This window comes from Lycorma delicatula, chromosome 7 (assembly GCF_047948215.1).
Source record: "Lycorma delicatula isolate Av1 chromosome 7, ASM4794821v1, whole genome shotgun sequence".
Taxonomy (NCBI): Eukaryota; Metazoa; Arthropoda; class Insecta; order Hemiptera; family Fulgoridae; genus Lycorma; species Lycorma delicatula.
Window position 1 is genome coordinate 106068996 of NC_134461.1, and position 12710 is coordinate 106081705.

Here is a 12710-nt window from a genome sequence, read left to right on the forward strand (position 1 = left end):
AGTTCTTCAACCACCTTATTCACCTGACATGAGTCCCTGCGACTTTTTCCTGTTCCCGACTAAAAAATAAAAAAACACATCAAAGGACACCATTTTGGATCAGTAGAAAACATTTTAAAAAATGTAACTGACCATCTGAAGGATATTCCAGTTTCTGAGTTCCAACACTGATACGAAGAGTGACTGTTTGAAGCGTTGTGTGGCTTCCCAAGGGAACTATTTTGAAGGTGTGTAATTGGATTGTAAATAAAAAGGTTTTCTGAACCAGTCTTATTTTATTTACAGACCTCGTATATCTATATTAGACAAATAAACTACATGGTTAACACTTATTGTATAATTGGAGAAGATATGAAGTAATATGTGGGTTAGCAGGTGAAAACACTATTCTAAGAAGACACCTGTCTTTTTATCAACAGCAGCTCTTAAAATACAGCATTTATATCACTAGAAATTACATAGAGGTTTAACTTTATTTTGTACCCCTTTTTTTATAGAATTTAAATATTATGTTCTGTATTACTGCAGGGTTGAAGTTCAGATTCAATGAATGATATTATTATTTTTTTATTGGAGTTCAGTGCTTATATTACAATGTCATTTGATTTTTAAGGTTCAAATAATGGTTCTGTCATAGAAAACTTGGGCTGATATTAGGCTGTAATACACCTGATCTTTAATCAGCCCTATTACTTATTTTTAGCATATCTCAATATAAATAAAATTTATTTATGAAGAAAGAACTTACTGCATTATAGTTTTGATTGTTTTCAGGATAATAATTGAGGGTTTTTTTTTCATTGGTCAATAACTACTAATACACTCTCTCCTGCACAGAGTAATTTTCTCTTTTTACAAAGGGAACTACGAAAGTTTTACAATATGACAAAAAAGATGATCAGAGACAGTTTACAAGATAGCATGTGTTTAGACAACAGACCTGCACTCAAGTCTGTAGGCCACTCTAGTCACTGTCTCAGTGTCATTTGTTTTTTAGCTGTGTTAGTGTTAGTGAAAAGAGGAACCAATTTTGTCATGGTTGAAAACTAAATACCAGGCAATTTTGCAAGCGGGTTAAATATTGATCAATGTTTAAAGAAAATGACTCCTGTGCGTGGAGAATATTGTTCTCATCAAATAACAATATTTAGGTAGAACTGAAAACCCACCGGGTTGGTCTAGTGGTGAACGCGTCTTCCGAAATCAGCTGATTTGGAAGCCGAGAGTTCCAGCGTTCAAGTCCTAGTAAAGCCAGATATTTTTACATGGATTTGAATGCTAGATCGTGGATACCAGTGTTCTTTGGTGGTTGGGTTTCAATTAACCACACATCTCAGGAATGGTTGAACTGACAATGTACAAGACTACACTTCATTTACACTCATACATATCATCCTCATTCATCCTCTGAAGAATTATCTAAACGGTAGTTACCGGAGGCTAAACAGGAAAAAGAAAAGGTAGAACTGAAAGTTTAAAAGAGGAAATTTTGGTCATGAGGACAACCAAGGTCAGGTCAAACGTCTCCTGTGTCAGGGAAACATTACTACACAACGAAAGATGCTTGAGACAGATAGGCGTGTGATCTACCACCAAAGGGAGGTGTTTTGGGCATTAATGTAGCAGTAGTTCATGCTATTCTCCAAGACCACCTGTAAAATAGATAGCTTTGTGCTCTTTAAGTGCTGCATAACCTGATCAACAAACAAATGGCACATTATGTTTCATAATGCCATGAAATGCTGAAAAAATTTGAAAATGGAAATTCTACATACGTGAATAGTAGTGTGACAGGTGAAGAAACTTAGCTGTACTATTATGACACCCCAGTCAAGGCTCAGAAGGTATGGGAGTACAAAGATGAGAAGACCTCCATGGCTGTTCAAAAATTCAGATCAGTGAAAAAGAGAATGGTAGCCATATTTTTTAGTGTGAGATGAGTTGAATTGGAAACTCAGAACACAGTTATGGGAAGTGGTATACTGAGGAATGGCTAAAGTTGTTGAAGCTCAAGAAGCCCAAACTCAAGGATGGACACATAATTTCGTCACCACAAAAATATTCCAGCATACAACTCCAAAGTTTGCTCTGAGTATTTGGCCAGTACTAAAATAAAACTGTTAGAGCATCTTCCCTACAGTTCTGACCTCATTCCATATGATTTCATGCTGTTCACTCAAGTGAACAGGCTGAAAGGGATGATGCACTTTATGTCTGCTGATGATCTCCTAAGGGCTTGAGAAGATGAGTGTGCCCAGATCTCTGATGAAATATGCCAGGGGTTCTTTGAAAACTCGTTTTGAAGGATGGAAGTGTACATGCAAATTATTTTGAAAAGTTATAAAACATAAAGTCATATTGCAAAATTTTCCAAGTACCCTTTGTAAAAGGCTAACTTTTCAGTAGATTTAAGGGAGAATGTATTAATTTGATATTCATTCTCTAATTTGTACCTGCAATAATTCATTACTGTGTACAACAAGTAATAGTGTAATTTATTAAAATATTTTTATTTTAACAAAATCCAAGTTAACTAATATAGTGATAAAGATTTCTTTTGAATTCAATTTGCAGGTTGCTATTTTATATTATATAAATGTAACCATTATCTTCTTTTTTCTGGCTGAAAATAGCAAAAGTTCAATGACTATAAGTCCCAATTAGAAAGGGGCACATTATACACCACAATGGATGAGAACAGACTTCTAAGGAGATGTAAGAAGTCAAAGTACAAGAGCAGAGTGCAAATGGTAAACAAGGTAAATGGAAGGATAAAATAACAGAGGTTAAAGCAGGTAAAAAATTTAGAATGGAACTAACTGGAACAACTTGCCAGGAATAAATGAAAATTGAAAACTTTCAGGATTTCTGTTACTTGTGGATAAACAAGTTTCAACTAAGTAAGATTTCAGTAAAGTTTCATCCAATCAGTCTTAGATAAAAGTAAAACAAAAATTTGAGTATAGTAATAAATACTAATCAAGCTAGATTCCCATTTGATGGTTACAGTCAATTTTCCTTGTTTTATCTTCATTTTACTCATTGATTTAATTTTGTTTAACTTCTTTTCTCTATTATCTGCTTCACAGATTTCTAAGCATTTTCTTCTGTAATATCTTTACTCACTACTCTTCGTTCTAGAACCAAATTCTCATCGCAAATGGCCTAAAATTATATCCTACTGCTGTTGTCCTGTTTAACAATATTCTGTCATAAATTTCTCTTGTCTATGATTAATCTTAAAAACCTCTTCATTTTACAGTCTATCAACCCATCTAATTTTCAGCATTCTCCAGTAACACCATATCTGAAAAGACTGTATTTTTTTTTTTGTTTTTCTGGCTTTCCTATTGTTAATATTTCATTGAAATAAAGCACTAGATTCCAAACAGATATTTTCAAGAATTTTTCTCATTCCTAAATCTCATTGATTCCAGCAGATTTCTTTTTAACATGAAAACTGTTTTTCATTGTGCATGTAAGCTTTTGATATTGTTTTCCATACTTTGTAATTTTACTATGTAAAATTAAATTGATTGAATTAAAATAAATAAAATTCAAGATTGCCCTTTATATTATGCTCTATCTTAATATTTTATTGCTCTTTGTCCTGCTTTCAGTCACATTTAATTTTCTATTGCATTTATCTTTTCACATTTTTTTTAAGAAGATGCTTATCTTTTCATATAAAAATGTAAAAATTTTTTTAGCATAAAAAGATGTTATCTTTTCACAATAAAATAGGTGTATTAAATCAGTGAGTAAACTTAAGATAAAACAAGGCAAATTGATTGTAACCATCTCAATTAGGAATCTAGCTTGATTAGTTTTTATTACTATGCTCAAGTTTTTGTTTTATTTTACTAACATTGATTGGATGAAACCTCATTTACTGAAACCTTACTTAGTTGAAAACTTGTTTATCAACAAGGTACAGGAGATCCTGAAAGTTCTATATTTTTATTTATTCCTGGCAAGTTGTTCCAGTCAGTTCCATTCTACATTTTTGCCTGTTTCAACCTCTGCTATGTTATCATTCTATCTAACTTGTTTACCATTTGGTTTCTGCCTTTATACTATAACTTCCTACACCTCCTTGGAAAAAAGGAATTTATCTTTTCACATTTAATTTCTCTCTTTGTATTTATTTTTAAATTGAACTTTTCACTTAGCAATGTCCAGATATTAATAAGTTCCTTATTAATTCATATAATAGTTATACTGAAACATGTTTAAAAAATTTTTATTTTTATGTGAAACAATGAAATTAAAACACAAAATTAATGGTGATTCATTAAAATCTACTTGCTTTTAAAAACTGAAATATGGTTAATATTTTAATCTGAAAAAGTATACTTTATTTTTATTTCTATTTTACTTATACTAGTTTGTACATTAAATTAGTATATTTTCTTACTAAATCAAATGATGTACCAACAACTGAGCACCTAAAAATATTTTTTTAGACTCCAAATCCTGTAAAAAATTTAGTGTAACTGTAAATTTAGTGTAAATTAAAAAAAAAAAACTTCTTTATTAATTATTATAAATTTATTTAACTTGCTTCACTTTTAAACACATTAATATTTACTTTTTCTTACTGCTATTTACTATTGTTTACAAAAATTAAATTTTCATAAGAAAAGCACAATGTAAATTCTGGTTAAACAAAAAAAGAGTAATCTAAGAATGGGTGTTATTTATAGAAATTTGGCCTAAAGTCCTAAGTTAACTAGGGACATGTAACAGTCTGTAATTTATTATCAGTATTCTTTTATACTGTTCCTACCCACATTATTTAATAAAAAACCGAATAATATTCTGTAATAAAAAAAAGAAGAAAAGCAGTGCATGAACATAAGCAATATATGAGTATCTCTTAATAGATGTTATTTCAACAAATATGAATTATACACTAGGGTTTTTATGAAATTTACAAATTGTCAGAATGAAGTAACAGTATAGTTTGGATACTAGATCCCTAACGTCATCATGGTTTCAACTAAATTATGTTTTCACATAAATATATTGTTTTATTTCAAATTCATATAGAATATAAAACATAAAACAGTACTGAGACTACAATCAGAAATGATTTTGCTCTTGATGCATTCACAACAAATGGTAAACATTAATTAATCTCACGGCTCATAATTAATCATATGTATGATTAATGATTTTATAGTCAGTAAATTGATATAAAACCAGAATATTTGATTATTCATTTATAACTATTAATTTCTAATTGGTGCTTTTTATATGTTAAACACTATTATAGTTGTCCTTGTATTGATAGGTCTTTTTAATTGAAATTGCCTGCAGGACTAGAACATGAGTTTGAGGTTAATAAGACAACTTTCATCAAAATAAAACAACTTAAAGAAAAAAAAATAGAAAGTAGTATTTAATTTTTTTATCAGAAACACAACTTGGACACACACACACACACACACATATATTCTGATTGCCTCATAAATTCAGCAATGATTATTCAATAATGCATTTAATTATAAGTATGTGTTTAGATCTGCTACATTGTTAATAAACAGTTTTTCCATCTTACATTGACGATGTAAGGATACATAAAAAAAAAATTGTAACTATTCAGATTGACAGAACAAAATTACAAACAGAATAATTTTTTATTCGAAGAAATCAACATCCTGTAATATTAAATAATGAAAATAGTAGATAAGTAAAAATAAAGCATTTCTAAGGGTTTGTTTATGGAAGAAGTAGTGATGGGTCTCAACCAGTCAAAAACATTGAACAAAGTGCAGCATTTAATTTGCATTATTTATAATCCTTGGCTAGTGATAAATTAGTAATTTTTAGCAATGGAGGTATATTAATTTTAGTTTATACACCCTAGCCTAATGCACTGGTCATTTGTCATGTGTATGCATTTCATTAGAAGCAGCTTGCAACTATTCCATTACTCTTATTTTAGTACACTTAATCATTGTTGCTAAGTCTTTGTAAGACAGCTAATAGTGTTGACTAATAATGGTAGGAATAGCAAAAAATCTCAGAACTGATAACTTATACGTACATAATGTATAATAATCAGTAAATGTTTTTATTCATATACTGGATAATCACATCAATTTCTTCACTTAAAATTTGAAATCTTGGGAAATTATACATGGAATCTAATTACTTTTTGAAATACTGTTAAAGAATCAGAATTTATTGTCATAATGTATGTATAAAAATTGTTAAATTTAAAAAACGGATACACTTCAAAAAAATTAATATTCAAATTATAAATACTAAATTATATTTTATAATTTGAATTTAAGGATGTCTATGGTACACTTTCAAATTGTTAGAACATTTTCCTCTGAAGGTCATTTGTATACTAATTATTCATCTTTAGAGGAGCCACTAACATGTGGCATTTGACTTTAAAAGATTAAGAAACTTACCCCTAAGTAGCTAATTGTATTTTTTAATTTTTTTATTTATATGACAGAAAGTGGTAATACTTTCACAGAATATATAAACTTATTGTGCTTTCAAAGGATTGAAGTAATCTATGTTGAACTTTTATTGGTGTAGTAGTCCTGACCACAATTCCAAATATTTTGAAAATAAGTAATTTTCAAAATTTTAAAATTATTTCATCATTATAACTAATACTATGCAGTTAAAAATGTACTAATTACCCATATAGGAATGTAATTCTTTCAAAGGTGGGTTAGAAATGTGTTAACTGAATAAAATTTAAAAAAAGTTGCGTTAAGTGTTCAACATTTAGACTAAGGTTAAAAATTATAAATGAGTTGTGAAAATCATTAACGTATAATTTCTTCCCGAGTTTAAGTTACCTAAAAATCAGAGAAATGCTTATTCATTGATTCCTTCCGTTATTAAATAACATTTTTTAAATTTTAACTACATTTTTTTATTTATTTTTTTAGTAAATTTTTATTTCGTTGATGATATCTATAGCAATTAATAAAGTCCTAGCGCATTTATAAATAAGTCTGTCTGATCTTGAACTAATGTTAGTAAAAAATAATCAATAGTTTAACAGGAATTAGCATTGATAGATTTGTCAAAAATAAATTGAGTTGAACGGGTTTTGTAAACAGCTTCTTTAGTACGATTCAGAGGTGCTGCTCCTAGCGGCAATCAGTCACAATCTTCAACCTGCAGTGTTTTGCTTTGTGTATTGTGATTGTGTCCGGAGCGACAGTTGAAATATTGTTTTGTATAATCGTTTTATTTTCTGTGACAGACATGCATTATATTGAAAATTAAGTATTCAGTATTAAGACAATTAATTTATACTGTTAACACAACTATTTAATGTTAATTTAGTTAATTTTGAGTGCTAATTTTATTCAGTTGAACAGTTCACAGACGTGTTCGTTACATCTGGACGTTCTGAATTCCCTCTCGCGAGGTAAGAGTTTAATTTGAATTTCTACTTTACAGTCCAATTTGTGAATTTGCCATGTTAATAATTAATAGAATTGTTAAACACCGTTAATATCTTGTTCCTCATTTCATTCATTCATAACAACGCTGTGTTTGTTGATATCGTGACTGGCATAACCTCGTGCTGTAGTACGTAAATGTTCAAAATAGTATTAATAGATACAGACTCCACAAGCAGTTTATCTGTCAGCGTGTGAATTTTTTAATTGAGTAATTGATAAATACTATAAACTTAAGAGCTGATCGTTATTAATTAAATCATTTATTAACCAATTTGTTTCATTTAATGATTCTTTTAAAAACTTGATTTACCCGAATAGTAGTATGTTCTTGAAGTATTTAAAAATTAAAAAGAATTGCACTGACAGTGTTTAAGTTAAATGAAAGGCAAACCAAGCAAGAAATGGTGTTTCCAGTTAGTAAGGTTTTTATTATCTTCTATTTATTTGTTTTTGGGAGTTTAAACTTTAATATTCAAATATTTATTTTGAACTAACGTTAATACATTTTGTTGTATTTTTTCCCATTCATGTTTAATATTATGCATAATTTTATTAGATACGTAAAAAATGAATTAATGTCATTAACTGAAGTTATTTTTTTACACGTTAATATTTATTTGAACTTATAAATATTGACAAGAAAGGTAAATTATTTAGTTTCTGTCCCAAAATGATTTGTATTGTAAATTAGACTTGAATGTTTATTGACTATTTATTGACATTTACCAGAACTACGCACAATATTGTTTTTCATTTGATCTCTAGTAATTTTCACTTTTATGATATTTTCAAAGTTAAATTTTCAAGTTCCTTCAGTAATTTTATAGCTGCAAATTTTTCTGCAGCAAAAGATTAACTGGTGTTACTTGATAAATGAAATGTTTAAAGTTTCATGATAAAATGCCATACAGATACACTATTTACTTAATCTCTTCAATCTAGAGAGGCTAGTTAACAGCATCTAATTCACTAGTTCATTGGTTTTGGTATAATTTATTTGAAATTAAATAATTTACATTCTGTTACTTAATTAAATAAAATGTTTTACACAAATCTGTAGTTTCATTATTCATAATGAAATCGCTTTTGGGGTAGTTGATTGTCTAATACTTTTATTATGTAATATAAGTTAGTTACTTCTTAGTTTGGGATCTTGTTAGTGATTTTATTTCTTATTTTCAAACCAGTATCTTTAGACATTCATTAAGCATTGAAGTTATTTTGATGAAATAAATTTTAGATCTGCAATAAACATGAAGGAAGTTAGAGTGCTCAAACATCTTTTGTATTGTTGCCTCTTCATTACCACATTTCTGGTATTGTATGCAGGCTCAGTGTATTCATTCTGTAAGCTGTAGAATATCTCTTTGCTGGTGTTTATCCAAAATCTGAAGAAAACTTCATTGTTGTAATTGGTCAGATTATAATTTTTACTACTAATTTTTCATTGACACTTCTCCCCATATAAGCCTTCACAAGTGCATCCCAAACCTCGTAATCCTCAGAAATCTTTCTCCATCCTCTTAATGCCCATTGTTACCAAATCCTGTGTAACTTCCTATGACCATTTCCTTATTCCATTTCAAGGAAGGGATTTCCTAGGTGGAAGTCCCACCTAGGAAATCCCTTCCTTGTTGTATCCCTTCATGTTCTATTAACCTGCAAAAGAATTTCCAGGTTGTCAAAGATACTTCTGTATCCCTTTCTCTTTACTGTGTTCAAAATTTGATTTTCATATTCCTAATCCTCATTCCAAGAATAGTTTCACAACTGGTATTTTTTCTAGGATAGACGTGTTAGCCCTATGCCCAATTTCTGACTGGGAGGACCAGGGACTCTTGCAGTACTTCCTGCTGTGCATCCAGGCATTGAGACAAGGACTCTGGAAGTAGGAGTTGCTTATAAGGCTGGTCAACTGTGTGTGTGTGTGTAAAAAGCTTTCCCATTTAATAGCATCTGTAGTAATTAACTGGCATTTAGCCATGAAACTTATTAGACATCATCCTTCACTGTGCATTTGATCAGAGTCAGATCTCCCCATTGGTACTCCCATTGTCTCCAGAACTATCCATTTGATCAATAATTAAACCAATTTGGAACAAATTAATTAAACCAAAATTATTTTCATTCTAGTGGAACTGTATTCAGTGTCCTTGCCCTACTGAATATAGAAATGTTAGCCAAAAGAGCCATATTTGTGTTTTGTTTTTTTCTGACTGTACGATGACCAATTTAGTAGATTCCAATCAAGGGAACATTTGTTTCTGCCTTAGTTGGTATATCGTTTGGAATATTGATGAAGCTGTTTTTATTGTTTACCTATGAAATGTATTAAACTGATTTGATTCATGTCAGGTTGCCAGTTATTTTAAATATTTAATCCTTATGAACCTTATTTGTGTTATATTTCCATATTCAGATAGAAGCAATAATTTTTTTTTCTTATTCATTCTGCTTTGATAAAAATTTTATATAATGCTCTTAGCAGTTATTGATATAGTACTGTGTAATTATCTTTTGTAGTAACATTTCTTTGGGAATCTAGTTGAACAATTTCTTGTTGAGTTGGATATTTCCATCAAATTGAGTTACAAGGATTGTAAGAGAGTTTTTTAATCCTGAGCCTGCAGTTGTCTAGTTTCTGGAGGAAAAGCAATTTTTGTTAGACCTATTTCAATTGGTTAATGCAAAATCATTGATCAATATCAGTTTATTTTTTTATTGCTATGCTTATAGGTAAAAAAATTATCCTGGGGTTTGGGATCTATAATGAAAATAATTTAAAAAATATTTTTTTGTTATGGTTTTCCAAGATTGTTTTACTAAGTATGTATTCTTGTGGGGAACTTTGATAATTACACTGTCTAATTGTAAAATTTCTTTTTTGCTTGAAAAACGTAATTTTTTACCTAATTGAAATTTTATTCCTAACAGATTATTTTGGTTCTATATTTTAAACATTCTTATCTGTTTTAAGTTGGATATGAAAGCTGTTTTATTAAAAATATTACATTTTCACGTCAGATCTCTTTGAGAATAGTTTTTATTTTGTTTATAATGAATGTTGTTTTCTTCATTGTAATTAAAAATGAAAGAAACAGTACTATTTTAAAAGGACAGAACTGTTCCTTAGGAAAATTTAGAATAAAGCAGCTACGACTTTTAAAAGACAATGTGATTTTTTTTTTAAAGATGATGTGATTTTTTGTTTTCAAGTATGATCTGAAAGAAATTTACAAAAGTTACAATGTTTTAATCAGAGGTACATCTTCTGCAAACTAATAAAGGGATTTTTAAAATTGATCCATTTGGTAAAGAGTTGATTTGAACATTAAAAAGAAATGTATAGGTTAATTTGAGAACTTCCTTTTTTTACAAAGTCAGTTTAAAACCGTAATGTTTTCAGCAAGACTTAATTTCCATGTTAAATGGATATTTCGCCGAATAATTTACTACTACTGTCTGCTTAAAAAAGTGTTCAAAGTTTTTCTTGATGAGTTTCCCTCCTCAGAATCTGTTAATGATACCACTTCATAGTTTTCAGAGTTCCTGTCCATCTGAAACTGTGCCTTCTAGTCTTGCTCACCATGTAGTGATGTAAAAGAGGGTAATCCATTTGTCATAATAAAATTGTTAATTTTTGTGAAATAAAAGTCCTCCTTAGTCATGCTACATGCATGTATTTTAACTAAGAATGAAATAGATGAAAAAATATTTGATCGGCTTACTTTGTGCCCTTATTTTTCTTTCATTAGTTACATTCTTTTATTTCTTATTTATTTTCCAACAATTGGATGTAAAATAAGATTTATGTTATCTCTTTTTGAAACAGCATTATAGCTGTTATTATTATAAGCCTATCAGCTAAAGAGAATGGCTTTGAGTGTATTACCAATCTCAAAGAATTGTAGGACATGAGATTGTTGCTTTTTTTTCATTCTATTTCAAATGGTCAATCTACAAATAATGATATACTAAGAGTGCCTGAATATATTATAGAAATTTTGTCCAATTTTCTTATGTATCCATTGTGTAATAATACTTTCTACTCTCAGATGAAGCTCTGTGATTGCCAGTAAAATAACTTTTTGATTTGTGGTATTTTTGTTTTTAAAAATAATTAGAAAAATATGTTATTTTAATTTTAAATTGATTTTAGTACTCTTTTTTAAAATTTGTTTTGGAACTTGATATTAAATAAATTTTATGTAGAACATTATGTTTTTTCTATATTTTTCTTTTAGTATTTCCCTATTGATTTTGATGAGCCATTCCAACCTTAGTTTTTTCTAAATAGTGTGTGTTGTACAGCCATGACATTCCCTGGTGGGGTTAGCCTTCCAGTGATTAACATGTCTGAGGGATGATTATTACAGTATTACTTTTGACAAGATTTATGTTCGGTGGTTATTCGATTCATTTATTTTTTTATTCAATTTTATTTGTTTTGATTTCCAAAATGTTGTGTGGTTTGTTGCAGCAAATCAAATTTTTCTCAGTTCCCAGGGTATTGTAGATAAAAGTCATTTTTGAGAAGAACTTTACTTACTGTACCAGTGCCCTCTTGTTGGACACGGGTGGTAAGGAAAGTCTGTAAGCCAAGGATATCCAATTATTATTATTCTGAGAATAAAATTACAAAAAATTTGTCAACATGATTTTGTTGAAAGAATAAACATAGTTTAATGTATCTGACCGTTTGTATGTGTCGTTTATATACTACTCAATATCTAAATGTTAATTACAATGTTGTTTTTGTAATTACAGTTTCTTTTCTGAAGCAGTTTACTGGTATAATACTGATAATATCTTAATTAGAATTATGTCAACATTTCTGAACTTTTAAGTTTTTGTCTGATTGTGAAAGATAGTTAATGTGTTTTGAAAACCTTATATGTATGCATCTTAGCGCTGTTGAATCCAAAATAACTCCACTGTCTCAATCTTTCAGCCTTAGTTATAAAAATTTTTTTCTATTTGACTTGGAATAAATGTTAATTTTAAAGAAATACAGAAATCTTTATTAACATAAATAAAGTATTTATAATATCTTTATTCCCATTTCTAGTTTAAATCATCCCATTAAGAAATTTATGGGTATTTTCTTTTAAATTTAGTATTTATTTAATAAATACTTATAAAGAAAATAGTATTAAATTTTACAATGCAAGTCCTGAACCATTCAGTACTTTTTCCATAGATAAGTGTGAAATTAAATAGTTAACAGGGATATTGAATATTACTGATTCGTGTTAGAATAAC

At 29.1% G+C, this 12710-nt stretch overlaps 1 protein-coding gene across 1 annotated transcript in view; it reads left to right on the forward strand.

Annotated features, from left to right (window-relative positions):
* The first annotated feature begins 7224 nt into the window (after positions 1 to 7224).
* Hr39 (Nuclear hormone receptor FTZ-F1 beta) overlaps positions 7225 to 12710 on the forward strand; it is a 438812-nt gene continuing 433326 nt past the window's right edge. The window contains exon 1 of the mRNA XM_075372172.1: positions 7225 to 7411. The gene's annotated coding sequence lies outside the window, so the exon portion shown is untranslated. The remainder of the gene's footprint in view (positions 7412 to 12710) is intronic.